Here is a 13,934-nt window from a genome sequence, read left to right on the forward strand (position 1 = left end):
GCAACTGGGAAAGCGAATAGCAGCGGCATATAAACCAAGTTCGAAACTACATCTCCCGTAGATATCAAATAAAACTCTATGACTGGAAACACGGTGTGCCGACAACACGGTGCTAAGTGGCCGGACCCCCCAGTCACAACAAAGTGAAGCTTTTCATGCATTTTAACCTGCCATTGGTGAAATGGGGCTCTCACTAGGTACATGTACCTCTAACAGAATAAATAGTTCAGCTCGAGCTGCCTGCACCAAGCGCTTATTCTCGGTGCATCCAAGCAACTGCGTGTAAATAACCGCATAACAAAAATAAACCACGGGAGTGCTGGAAAATTCTCACCACTGCCTGTCGGGGATCTCAGCTCGCGCAGCAACCACAGGCCACAGCTAGCGAGGCGTCACCGGGCAAGGTGTGCCAAAGGAGGGCACTTGTGCAGGAACCGGCAGAGTCGGCCTCATCTGTATAACTGCTAACGATATGCGAACGGAACCAGTGCTTAATTTGCGCCGGTGGCTGCCACCAGCACTTTTTTTCCGCAACAAATATTTACTAAGGGGAAGAGAGGTAAAAACAAACTTTCACAAAGATTGAAGGCAAGAACCTGCAGGTGTGAGATAAATAGACACTAGTGTATTAAAAGAGAGAGTCAAGCAACTTGAGGCGGTAAGGGAGGCGACACTGACCATGGCTACAACATTGACATTGTTTTGAGACAACACGATGCAGTGGGCGTCCAAACCATGGCACAACATACATCGGCATGTGCAGCTGTGCACCATCAGCAGTGTATGCTGCACATCCACAAAGCACCTCAGCATGGAAGGTATGCAACAACTACCAAACATGATGCAGAACATCAGTATGTCTTGGTCCAGAATGTAGTATGCCACCCACCCCCACGCACTGCTCAGCATGCAAACATGGAGGCAAATTGTGCACAGCACACAATTCGCATACCTGGTGACGCATCGCTTTGGCATAACCCCAGAAGTACAACACAGCAAAGGGGGACATTCATGTGGATGCCAGTGTGTGCTATACCAACGAGGCTATGTGCAATAAGGATTAAACAAACTATCCCTTCATTTAACCTCAATATCGCAACCATTCCATTTTCTACCGTGTAGCAATTTCCTAATAGCTGCCCGTTTGCAAGTTTTATACGGTCGAAGATCCACGACTGGATTACATTTGTTTTTCAACCGCTCTTTACACTTACGGCAACAGGGGAGCTGGTTTTTGGGAGAGGCTGTAAGGCAAAGAATAGGTGCGGGGGAGGAAGCAAGAAAGCCTCAATCAAGGGGGGGGGCGCAGAGAAAACAGGAGCAGCCTCTTGGTAATTTACCGCGTTTTTATTTGTCTCTACTGTTGCTTTGTGCTGCAATAGCTACTTAATTAAAAAAAAAAAAACATTCCAATTAGAGAAATATAGATGCCCCTTTTGGTTGCAACGTAAGCAACTTCCACACAAAGCAGGGCGCTATGGTAGAAGACGAAAGAGTATGTTAGCATTAGCTGGAAAATCACAGCTAAGCACGCGAGTGGTGCGCGCGCACGCCACACCGAGCGATCTGTTTTCAATTATCGTGCACGCCTCTGTGCACGATAATTGCAAACAGATGTCGGGCCTGCGGGTAACCGACACCAATAGGTCATGGGCGGAGCAATGCGCCCGCCTTTGGCCAATTGCGTGCTGTTTTTGATAAAAAGACGCACGCAAAGGCCAATAGCGTGGCACAAAAGGAAAAGCACACGCACGAGCGTGTGCGATTCCTAGGTTAGTTTTGAAACCCCCTACAAGATGTCTCTCGCTGTGCGAGCAGCGCTCCACACTGCAACGCTAGGCGCGAGACCTAAAAACATAAAAAACGCTGGGTCGAACAGTCGTGACAGACAGCTGCAGACATAACATAACACAAACCCACAAACAGGTGTCCATTAGTACTTTAAGCATAAATGAGATTACCCAGGTCAGCAGGGCTTACTGTATTGGCTTCATAAGGATGAAAGTCTAAGTTGACCCTGCCAGGACTCAATTCTGTGCTTTGCAGGCTAAATGCAAAATGTTATGATGGTTGTTCAACCACCGTACTGTAGTACAGTTACCATTCAATTTGAGACTGCTGAGATGAGTCGGGCTGACTGGACACTTACCTGTTGTAATTAAAGGAGATAAAAACTATAGGTCTATGGCAGCACCACGTTAGTCAGAGGTGAAGTCTGCCACACGAGAACGCACTGAAAGGTCCAACCCTTTCCGGAAGTAAAATGTAAGAGCAACCACCACAGGGCTGTTATTGCCTCAGAGCTGGACTACTGCAATGCCCTTTATCTGGACCTCTTTGGGTAAATTACCAACAATTTCTCAAGAGGAGAGTCAGAGGCCGAGCGGGCTGAGTCTGAGGTGGAGCAGATATATGAGAAAAGGAATCACTGAAGGAGAACAAAGTCCAAGAGGCAGAGGCCCAGAGGAACTTGGCCAAAGTCTGTAGGCAGACTTGCAATATCAATTTCTGTTCATCAAACCTATCACTGAATCCTTGTTGCTTCTATTGTAAGACTTCTTCTGGTATAAGATAATGTATAATAAATACAGAATTAGAACTGTGAAAATGGCCATCCATAAGCAGCTTAATGTTTTGCAAGCGCGCCGTGCCCTGTGCACAAACAAAGTAGTAAATCTGCACCCGCAGAAGCGCGACTATGAATGGGCGCAGAGTTACTACCACTGGGAATCCAGCCACGTGCCCAGGAGTGGGCCTGTGAAGCTGGGCCAGGCACCTCTCGCGGGGCAAATACACACTTCTTTCTTTTTTCCCACGGGAAAAACATTTTCCCCATGAAGAATTGCCTTATACTTTGGTTGTTTAAGAGGCATAGACATGTTCTTTATTTTATTTATTTGTTTGTTTTTTATTTATTTATTTCTGCCTAGGAACTTGCATGACAGTGTCTGCATTAGGAGCATTAATGGTAATATTACAACTCAACTGTAATACAGTATTACTGTAGACTACTTATGCCATGTTCATATTACAGAAAAGGTGGTACGTCACTTCCATGGCCCTCGTTACGATTGGCCTCTAAATACCCATTTGCGTGGGAGCGGGGCCTCCTGCTCGAAATAATCACCGCTTGAGTCCTGCGGTATTAAGCACCGAGTCGCCCGGTATCAGACAGAGACGTAGATGTGGTATTACCGCTCGCAAATCCAGCTCCACTGATGACTGAACCCTGACTGTGATAGATAATTAGAGACAAGGAATGCATAATAACATGATGGTCATAAATCTAGGGCACGCGCCCGCCCCCAAAAAGTGATGAACAAAGAGTGTTATTATTGCTACTACAGTTCTCGGCCTTAGAAGGTAGAAAAGCTGAATCGACCCTGACGAGATTCCCTCCGACCTCCGCAGGCTTCGCTTGGCATACTCAGCCACGTTGGTATGGAATGTGGCCACCGAAGTAGTGTGTGACTGTGGTGTTGACGCCGGGTGAGGGGCGCGTTTGGGTTGTGTGTTGTTACGGGAGGCAGTGAAGGAGGCTTGGGAAACATCACTCCATGGGGCCAGAGGGGCAAGGAAGGAAGCACGCGCCACCACAACCCCAGGGTTGGCTGAGCTTAGGCAACTGCGTCTCGTGAGGGGGGTGCAGGAAGCGTGCCTTGTGCAACCACGTCACTGAAGGGTCCGGCTGGGTCCGCTTGGGCAACAGCCTCGACGTGTAGGCCAAGAAGGCAACATGGACTAAACCACCACAGTTCGCAGCGTGCATTCATTTAATCAATTTAGAATTTCTATCGCGCTTCGAAGCGGCTGCTTCCGACTCCGGGCGTTCACAATTAACCATAATTCATTATTTTGCAGTGGTCTAGCGCTTCAGCATGGGGCACGGTGATGGGTAAGGGAGCGAATGTCAGCGCTAGAATAGTGGTAGTTCTTTTCTTTTTACCGCTAATTCTAGAATAAATCCCATTTTGGCCAGGCTTTGATGCTCTGGTTTTGCCTTCGGATTCCGGACTTGCAGTCCAGAGTGTCTCTTCCGCAGAACTCTATACTTTTTTACGTGACACATTTTGTGCCTGGTTTGTCACAGTGTGTCTTAGTTCTTGGATACTTGTTTGTGAGTTCTATTTTTTAAAGTATGTTATCTTGTCCCTGCACAAGGCCCTAAACGCGCTGTACTGTGCACAGGACAGAAAGAGACCGAGAGAGCTGCACACACCGAAGCACTCATGAGGGGTCCGGCCAGCAGTGCTGCAGGAGACCCTCTCACTTCTCTCTACCCGCCTTTGTCAACTGGCCCTGAAGTGTCCAACCCTCCATTAGCAAAAGAGCACAGAGGGCACAGTGCATGCTATTCGGACCAATTGAATAAGAATACTCCTTAGATATTCTCGTTTTATTCAATTTTACACATGCTGAGGCCAATTCTAAGGCATATACGAGTCCGTGCATGCCTACTAGGATACTCTTTTACGTGCTCCTTTTACGTACTCATAAAAGCCTCTGGGTTTTGGTCCCACAGAAATTACCTCAGCACTGGTCAGAACATTAGAAGCATTAACCACTGTTCCAGGTTCAGACCTACCAACTTTGCAAGTAGTCTTAGTGTGTGAGAGGCGGAGGCATGGCCTTGAGGGGGAGTGGTCTGGCAGGGCTTTGAACCCATCACTACCTGGCCGCCTATGGAGGGGTGAGGCTAGAGCTTAGAGCTGGCACTGTCCAAACAGACCTTCTATTTCTTCCCTAAAAACAAATTACCAAGGCTTCTCAGGCGGCTGCCGAAGACCTTGGGACACTAAACCACTGATGGGTGTCGGCTGTACAGAGCCTCCACACAGCTGGCTGGAAATCCATTCTCTGCAGTGGTTTCGGCTCGCTATGTGTTCACTGTGACATTGGCTCTTCACCAGGAGACAATGTGAAGAAGAGAGCCAAGATTCTGTGACACATGGTGGTGCTATGTGGGTTGGCAGGTCTACAGTTTTGTGTTGCAGGCGCAAAGTGGTTAGTAACTCTCCCCAATCAATCAATCAATCAATCAATCATACATTTGTAGAGCGCACTACTCACCCGTGAGGGTCTCAAGGCGTTGGGGGGGGGGGGGGGAGGAAGAAGAGGGGGTGCTGCTACTGCTTGAACAACCAGGTCTTGAGGAGTCTCCTGAAGGTCAGCAGGTGCTGGGTCTGTCGCAGGTGGATGGGGAGGGTGTTCCATGTCTTAGCAGCGAGGTGGGAGAATCCAGATACATATTTAGGAATCTGAACAGGCATATTGGTGATTGGCCAACATATCCAGATGGGGGAAATGGGAGAGAAATTATTCTATGGAGACTTTGTTGGTAGGATAGTTTCCTCCATAAGCTATGGCTGGCACGAGGTGAGATTAATCCCTGTCCTGATTTGTTCTCTAGAGCTTCTTTGGCAGCTGCGCCAGCACGGGCTATGAGTCTCGCTGAGGATCCAGGAGACAAGGCGGGAGGTTACCAGGAATATCTGGCAGCAATAAACAAGTTGTGTCCAGAGTGAGATTCCTGCTACACTGCTTCCTTCAACTGACTAGAAGACTGGAAGCGGTGCAAATACTGCCTGCCCAATAATAATAATACCACCGGTATTTGTAAAGCGCAAACAATTACCCGAGGGTGCCAAGGCGCTGGGGGCCGTCAGGAAGAATAAGCGAGCTATTGCCCAGAGTCACATGGTGCTGGGCTAACCTGCCACCGGGTCCGTGGATCGAACCGTGAGCCCCGTGAACCATAGGGTCTTTCAGGTGTATACTTGGATAGGATGTTTGGGAACCTCTCAGCAATGAAGGCAGCAGCTGGCTCGTGCCTGACGGTGCCAGCCTTCTGGCATCTGAGATCTGTGTCCTGTTGAGGAATTCCTCAGTTACCACGTCATTGACCTGGTTACCAGCACCCTGACCAGTTTCCTTCTCTGCAGGCATGGCAGTGTCTTGTTACCGGCCCACTTCAAATGTGGCAAAGAAGGTGGGAACCCAGAAGGCTGGGAAGGGCCAGGTATGTGAAGAGAGCACATGTGCGATACCAGCCCTGCAATTCATTTTATTTTCCACATCTTAAAGAAGCAGTTTCCCTTCCTAACACTAGATGGGAAATATTATTTAGGGTTCGGAGACATCTGCATGGTACAGTACTGCAGGACCACTTCTAGCCCTCTTCATTTACTCTCTCTTCCATCTTGCCCCCTCCTCTCCACCCCAGCCTCTGCCTTCAGACACATTCTGTTCTGCGAGAGATGGAGAGATAGTCATGTTCAGGTCTAAATACAGAACTGCTCAGCACACACGAGGCCTGACACTTCTGATGCTAACACCACTTTAGTGGACCTGGGACATTGTGGGTGAGAAGACATTCACACTCTGTGTGTCAGGCTATTGGAGGTGACACCAGGGGGGAAACAAGAGATGTCGAGTAATGGGGAAGGATGTCAGGGGGATGGGTTCCGGATTTATTTTCAGCAAAAGACTGAAGTGTCTTCAATAACTCACAACAACAGGTTAACTTTCAAACCCAAGACAAAGTATCAAAGTCCTGCACACCCACAGTGCTTGCTTCTGGACACCACAGATGGCAGAGCCAGGGCAGAGTAACTGAAGACCTGAGAAATGACCGTCGCTAGTCCGTTTTGCCCAATTTTGGTTAATTACGTTTTATCTACGCACACATACCCAAAGGTTTCATGGCTCTGATACTGAGATCTGGATACATCTGAGCTAGAACAGTTAAAATAACAACATTTTGAGAGCTTTTCTGAAAGGTATCAGGCGGTCTTCTGCTCTGAGTGAGAAGGGCAGAGCGCTCCATGCTTCCAAAGTGACAGCTGCCTCCCACCCTGGCTTTCTTGAATTTAGGCGCTTCAACTAGAGCAGCAGAGGCGGGGCATACTGCCCCGGTTGGGGCATGTCCCTGGCAGAGAGCCCAGATGTGGTGCTTGGCATGCTTCTCCAAGTGCACAGCTTTGTAACTGGTGCAGAGCCTCGGAAGAGCATCTTTTCTCAATTGAGAGCCAATGGAGGGATCTCTGTGCTGAGACGGGTTCTCTCTTCTTGGGATGTTGAGGATTAGCCTGGCCGCTGCATTCTGAAGAACCTGCAGCTTCCCAGGAGTGGATTTTGAGGGAAGCTCCAGATATAGCGCATTGGAGCAGTCAAGCAGGCCGTTGACCAGGGCTTGAACACGTTGTTCTTTATGCTTCTCTGGCTTGAGGACAAGAATATTTCCCATCATCTTCATGGTGTAACAGCAGGTAGCAAAGCGTTTGGATGCTTGCGACGTGAAAGTTATTCTGCTGTCAAATATAAAAGCCAGACAGCAAGCTTTTTTAACAGATGTGGGGTGTTCCAAAAGATTGTGGCCACCACGAGTCTGCCCAAGCTGAGGCACAACCAAAAACGATCACCGCTGCGTTATCAGAGTTCACTTGTAAAGCGTTAGCTCTCATCCAGGAGTCCCACTTGTGAGCCCCGACTTAAATCTTTCGTTGAGTTCCCCATCTCATCCAGTCCTTTAATTAGTTGAGTTTCGTCTGCATAGGTGTTAAAATTCAGTCCAAGCTACTCAATTAATATTGAAAGAGGTGCTACTACTTTTTTCCTGTCAGTAAAAAAAGATGTAAACCATCTGAGCACTTGTCCCTTCACTCCTGAATCTTGGAGGTGATTAAGCAGGATGGTATGGGAGATGCAGGAGAATGCCACTGATAGATTCGACCGGATCAGGGCAGCTGACCCACCTGTGTCCAGGGCCATTCTTATATCATTGGATGCAGCTATCAACAACAATCTCCATGCTCAGGGTTAGGTTGAAGCCGGATTGGACCTGTGAAGAAGATTGTTCTCCTCCATGTACTGTGATAGCTGTATATTAACCCAGCTCGCTAGGATCTTTGCCATTTTCGGCAGCAAGTAGATCGGTCTGTAGCTTGCACAGTTGGTTTCTGTAGGAAGGTAGGATCCTTCTGCATGTGCACCCCCACTTTTTGCCTGGTACTAAGCTGGTTTTTGACTAGTGTGACTGAGATCCAGCTAATCAGGACCCCAGTCTATCTGCTTTCTTCCTAAACTGTTATGTCATGTACTTAGGTACACTCCAGATTGGATACTGGGGTACCCTTGTCAGCCCCTAGTTTATGGTACACATGTACCCAGGGCGTAGGTACCCCAGAGGCCTCCCGTGGGCTGAAGCATGTATTATGCCAACCATTAGAGGCCATGCAAAATGGAACAACAGGCCTGCCATTGCAGCCTGTGTAAGTTGGTGCATGCACCACTTACTTAAGATATAGTTTTACTATATCTAAGGGTCACTGCACTTCAAACCTATAAGTGACCCGAATCGCTGGCCTTTACAATCCTGAAGGTAGGGTGTTTGGTTCTAAGTGAGTGGGTGCCCCTGCATGAGCAAAACACCCCTGCAGCCTACGGAGTCCATTCTCCCGGGTTGTCAGTGAAGCAGCCATATACAATATTTAGAGGGGCAATACGCGACCGCGTGATGACCAACTCTAAAATAGCTGAAACAAACCCTATCGTGTTTGATGTCAAACATTTTGGAATCTTACCTCCCACAACGTTAACCGGTGTGGGAGGTATGATTCCACCCCTCAGAAGCGAGCTTTGTGGGGTCCTTGGTGTTCCCGGTACCAGCCTTCTAATTCCGAACAGCACAAAATGGTTGCTGCCAACCAGAGACACGTTTCTGACCACCTGCTTCTGAGCCAAGCTCGAGCAGGGGAAGGCAGAATAGGCATCCTGTCACGGGGAGGTGTGGCCACCTCCCAGACAGGATTTAGTGTATTAGGGCTGGGTAGGTGCGCTTGCCAGCGACTGAAAGTCTGAATGAGGGGCACATTTGATGTCCCTGTGCATAGTCCAGTTCAAACCAGTCCTGGGAGCCGTTGGCCCCTGCTCTGGTGCAAAACTGGACAAAGGACATGGGAGTAACCTCCCCCCTGTCCAGACCCTCCCCTGGGAGTGTCCCTTGAATCTTTCAAACCCTCTCCAGTGGCTACTTAAGGGCTTACCTGGTTGTAGGACCTTAGATTTGTCGTGGACAAGATTCTGACCTGAATCCACTGCACTTCGACCATCTGGGCACTCTGGACTTCGTTTGGGCCTGACTCTGTCTCCCTCTCAGTCTGCTGCTTCGTCTGTGCCTGTGCACCATACAGTATCCGTGCACAGCCTGTGAAACATCAAAGACAACTGAAGATGATCTCCCTTGGAGTGAAGGAGTCACTCCCCTGCATTCGCAGGCACCGCAGCACTGCTGGCCGGTCTGCTGATCCCGAGCTCCTATGGACTCCGAAGGGTCCAGCAACACAGGCAGTGGGTTTCTATGTCCCTTCAGGCCCAAGCTGCCCTCTCACCAAGTTTGAGGCAGTATCCCTCGTGGGGGCTGCAATACCCAAACCCCTGTGCACCGGTTGTATTTGCAAGTGCATGTGCTTGTTGGCAATTCTTTGACAAATGCATTGAGCGCTGAGTAGTCCTAACCTCTGGACAATTTCTCCACAAAGCTCTTCATCCACCTCGCACCGAGTGCTCTGTAGCTTGCTGTTTTGTGAAGCTGCTCAAGGTCCTCTTGCGACTCCTGTGCTTCCAGCCTGTGGGTCCATTTGAGGGTCAACTTTGCTTTTCTTGAGCTCCTCTGGTTGCTCCAGACTTGCCCTAACTCCCCTGTGTGTGGTGAGTTTCCTGGACCTAGCTGGTCCGAACAGTACACTTTCTTGACTTCTTGCGTGGGGTGCTGTTGCCAATGCTTGTTGGTGCTCCTGCCGGACACCGACCCCTCAGTACTTGACATCCTTCGTAGGACAGCTTGCATCCGGCTCTTGGTCATCCTCAATGTCGCCTTGTCCCCGTAGCTGCAGAGTCGGAAGCACCGTCAACTATCCTGAAGCACCGACATTGGTGGGCATTTGTCTACAAAGCCCCTGGTCACTCTTGAGTGACCCAGACTCTGTCCCCTCTGCTTCCAGGCACTCCTCAACAAGAATTCACATTTGGATTCCAACAGACATTCTTCTCCCTTCCAGCAGCGGCTCTTCTTCGAAGTCCTCAATTGGGTTCGACTGAGGTTTCCGATGCCACTTCACACCTATGCACCCGGCTTCCGTGGGTTAGGTAACTTGGGTACTTCGGTATGCACAGGTGGAGTGGCTCTCCAACCTTCTGTCTTCCATGGGGTTTATTTGTAGCCCACTGGGAAGGTACCTTAATCTCAAACTCTAACTGCGACTTTCACATAGAGTTGTACAGAGCGCGCTGTCGTGTTCCCACACTGCACCCATTCTCCGTGGGGCCCCTATCTACTCACCTTGGGTGGTTACTTGGGGTCCCAGTGATTGTACATCCTCTCGACATCAGCCTGACTCGAGTCGTGGTTCTTATACCACTTTCTTAGTATATGGTTTAGTCCCCCATGGGCCCACAGTGTATTAGTGCTATTTACTGTCATTTCTTTGCTTAAGTATTGTGTGCTTTGTGTCTATCTCCATGCAGGAGATACTGTAATGTACTAGATAGTGTCATATAATAAATACATATTATTCATAACTAGCGTGTGGTTCTCTTTTCATTTAATCCATACTATAAGATTGCATTCTGGTAAAACAAGCTGCTTTACACTCCTTCAAGACTTAGCCTGAAGGCTGCCCTCCACAGCTACCACTTGGATAGCTTTCTAAGGTTGTCTGAGACCTCTTAAATCACCATAAGGGTTGTGCCCACCTACATTAGAGGACAGGATATTCCATGCCAGCCTCTCACAGTTTCAATGAAAGTTTTTTTAAATAGAGGTAGTATCACTACCTCCTTACAGAATGTAGGCACCTGGCCAGTCTCTAAGGATTGATTACATATTATAGTCATCATGAGAGCAATGGATTTGGCAATTATTCTGCATTGTTTGGCCAGCATAGGCTCCCGTGGTGAACCCGATTTGATAGGGCACAACCTATCCATAATTGTTTCTGCCGTAATCAGTAGTAAGGTGGTCCAGCTCTCTAACTTGTCATTTTTTTTTTTGTGGTAATGGAGATGGAGATGGTGCTATCTTCTGAAGATGTGCAAATCACAGGGTCAGGGAGCAGGAAGGCTAGAAATTTTAGTTATAAAATAGGATGAACAATTTTGACAGAACTCCTGGGAAGAGGGGATGTTTTGAATATGAGCTGCTCCTGGGGCCAAGCCCTAGTAGATCGCATAGGCCTCCTTAGTGGGGTCTTTTGTTGAGAAGATGCGATTAGAGTAAAAATCATTACGGGCTGTGGTCAATAGTTGTTTACATTGCTTTAGTTCTGTTTTATATTCCTGTCAGACCTGGCATACTTGCTGTGGTTTTCCCCCTAACATTTTGACTTCAGACCTCCTGTTTTTCTGACTTCTCCTTAAAACATGGTAAAATTAGCTTACACCCAATTACCATATTTAATTTACTTGCAAGTCCCTAGTAGGGTGGCACTACCTGTGCTCAGGGCCTGTAAATTGAATGCTACTAGTGGGCTTGCAGTATGGATTGTGCCACCCACTAAAATAGAACTTTAAAACATGTCTCAGGACTGCCAGTGCAGCCTTCGTGTGCAGTTTTAAACTGCCATTTCGATCTGGCAACATAAACCTTTTGCGAGGATCAAACCTTTATTTTTAGTACATGTAGGTCAACTCTAGGGTAGGCTCTGGACAGCCCAGAGTGCAGGGTGCAATGTTCTCAAAAAGTGGGACATGTACTTTTGAGTTTTACATGTCCTGGTAGTGAAAAACCCTTTAAATAGTTTGTCACTACTGCAAGAGCTACCTCTCCCATCGGATAACATTGGAGTTACCTTATTACATTTAATAAGCTGCAATTACAAGATGGGCGCAGGTGACTCTTTCATGTATGGTGTCTTTGTAATTGTAATTAAAAATCCTTTCTTATGTTGACATCTGATTTAATATTACAATATTGAAAATGCCCCTTTTAGAAAGTTGGCATGTTCATGCCTTAGCCATTTGGTGACTGCAACCTGGCTCTGGGTCACATGGCTGGGTGACAGGTGGGCTTTGACTTTTCCTTCTAGACAGCCACACACAATGGGAGCTTAGGCGTGCCTGGATGGGCAATCACTGGCAGGATGGGAGGAAGGAGCTGGGCACAACACCACTTAGACTTGAATAGGCTGTGTCATGCCTCTACACAAAGGTTTTCAGACCCCCTGTAGTTAGTCTGGAACCAGGACAAGGAGGATAGGGCACCTGTGCACTTCAAAGGCATGCCTCTAGAAGCTTTTCCCAACTTCAAAGGCACAACTGGGTATAAATACTTGACCTAAGATGTCAATTCTTCAGTACACTTCTGGACCTATGAATACTCTGCCACTAAGAAGGACTGCTGTGCTGGTGAAAGGACTGCCACTGTGCTGGACTGCTGCTCTAAACAACTGCTGCCCTGCACCCCTCTTGTGTGGGTGAGAAGGGCTGGACCTGCATCTGTTAAACCCAGGACCACCACAGTGATTCCAAGGGCTAGTTGGCAGGCCTGCTGACTTCAGCCTCAGAGACAGAAAGCACCAACAACCTCAACCCCAGCTTCTGGGCTCTGCTATTTGTGAGTCTACCCTGCCAAGTGGTGCCACCCCAGTCCTGGAGCCTAGGAAGTTGACCTAAGGTGCTCTGCCTTAGGTCAACTTCCAGTGGATCCAGTGGAACCGACGCATCTCCACTGCTGCGCAGCGCAACCCTGGGCTGAACCGACACACTGCTGCAAAGATCGATTCAGTCACCAAGTCCTGCATCGCAGCCAGTCGCGTCATCTGAACGACTGGTGCGTGGTGCATCCTCACCACAGGCCCTCAGATCCCTCATTGTGGCAGCCTCAATGACATCGCCTGGCTTCACATCACAAGCCCTCATCGACGCGTTTCTCAACAATGATGCAGACCATCGCATTGCAGCCTCGCCACATCCTGGAACCGATGCATCGCTTGAGATGCGTGACACATCTTCAACACGGGTACTCACAATGCTCCACAAACCAGGATTTAAGATACTTTTGTTCAGCTGGCCTAGCTGAGTCCCGGTAGATCGACCGCACTTCATCACAGTTGGCTTGAACTTGTGACTGGCGCGACCAAATATCCACATATTTAACTTGGTGCTTTTGTGGCTCTATTTTTACTGAAATCCTTAAACCTACATATCGCCGGGTCTACTGATTGGATTTTTGCTGTTTTATTTTAAATATTAAAAATAACTTTATTTTTCTAACTTGGTGTGGGATTCATTTTGTGTGATGTTTTCACTTTACTGTTTGAAGTGTTACACACATCCCTTCCACATTGCCACTAAGTCAAGCCTGACTGCTCTGTGCCAAGCTAGCAGGGGTTGAGCACAGATTAATTTAGGGTTGGTTTGTGCCTCACCCTGACAAGATTGTGGTTGCTGCATGACCAGGGCCCACACCCCATTCGACCAACAACCCAATTTCTTACAATTGCTTTTTAGCGTCTTCCTGTTACTTGCATCTCCATGCCTGTTCTTTCAACTTGTATTCACGTTTCGCTTGGACAAGTGAATCATTGTACCAGGGAGTGGGCAGGTGTACCTAATGTGAGATGCTGTTTTTTTCTGAAAAAACCTTGCCCAGGGCTGCTTTTATCCACTTATTAAACACCAGCATGCTGGCATTGATATCTACCGTCAGTGGCAGGTATGCATTAATTTATATGTTGTTAAGATTGTTAGCATCCATTTATCCTCACTGACAAAAGATTTTTTTTTACACTTAGGGGCCTCGTTTCCCTCATACGATTTCATTGGAAAAGATAAAATACTGCTCAATGGTCTGACCATGTTAGTTATTGAGGATTGCAATACTTGACCGTATCATTGTTGGCATAAATGTGGTCTAAGGAATGTTCCACCTGATGAGT

Source organism: Triturus cristatus, chromosome 7 (genome assembly GCF_964204655.1).
Source record: "Triturus cristatus chromosome 7, aTriCri1.1, whole genome shotgun sequence".
NCBI lineage: Eukaryota > Metazoa > Chordata > Amphibia > Caudata > Salamandridae > Triturus > Triturus cristatus.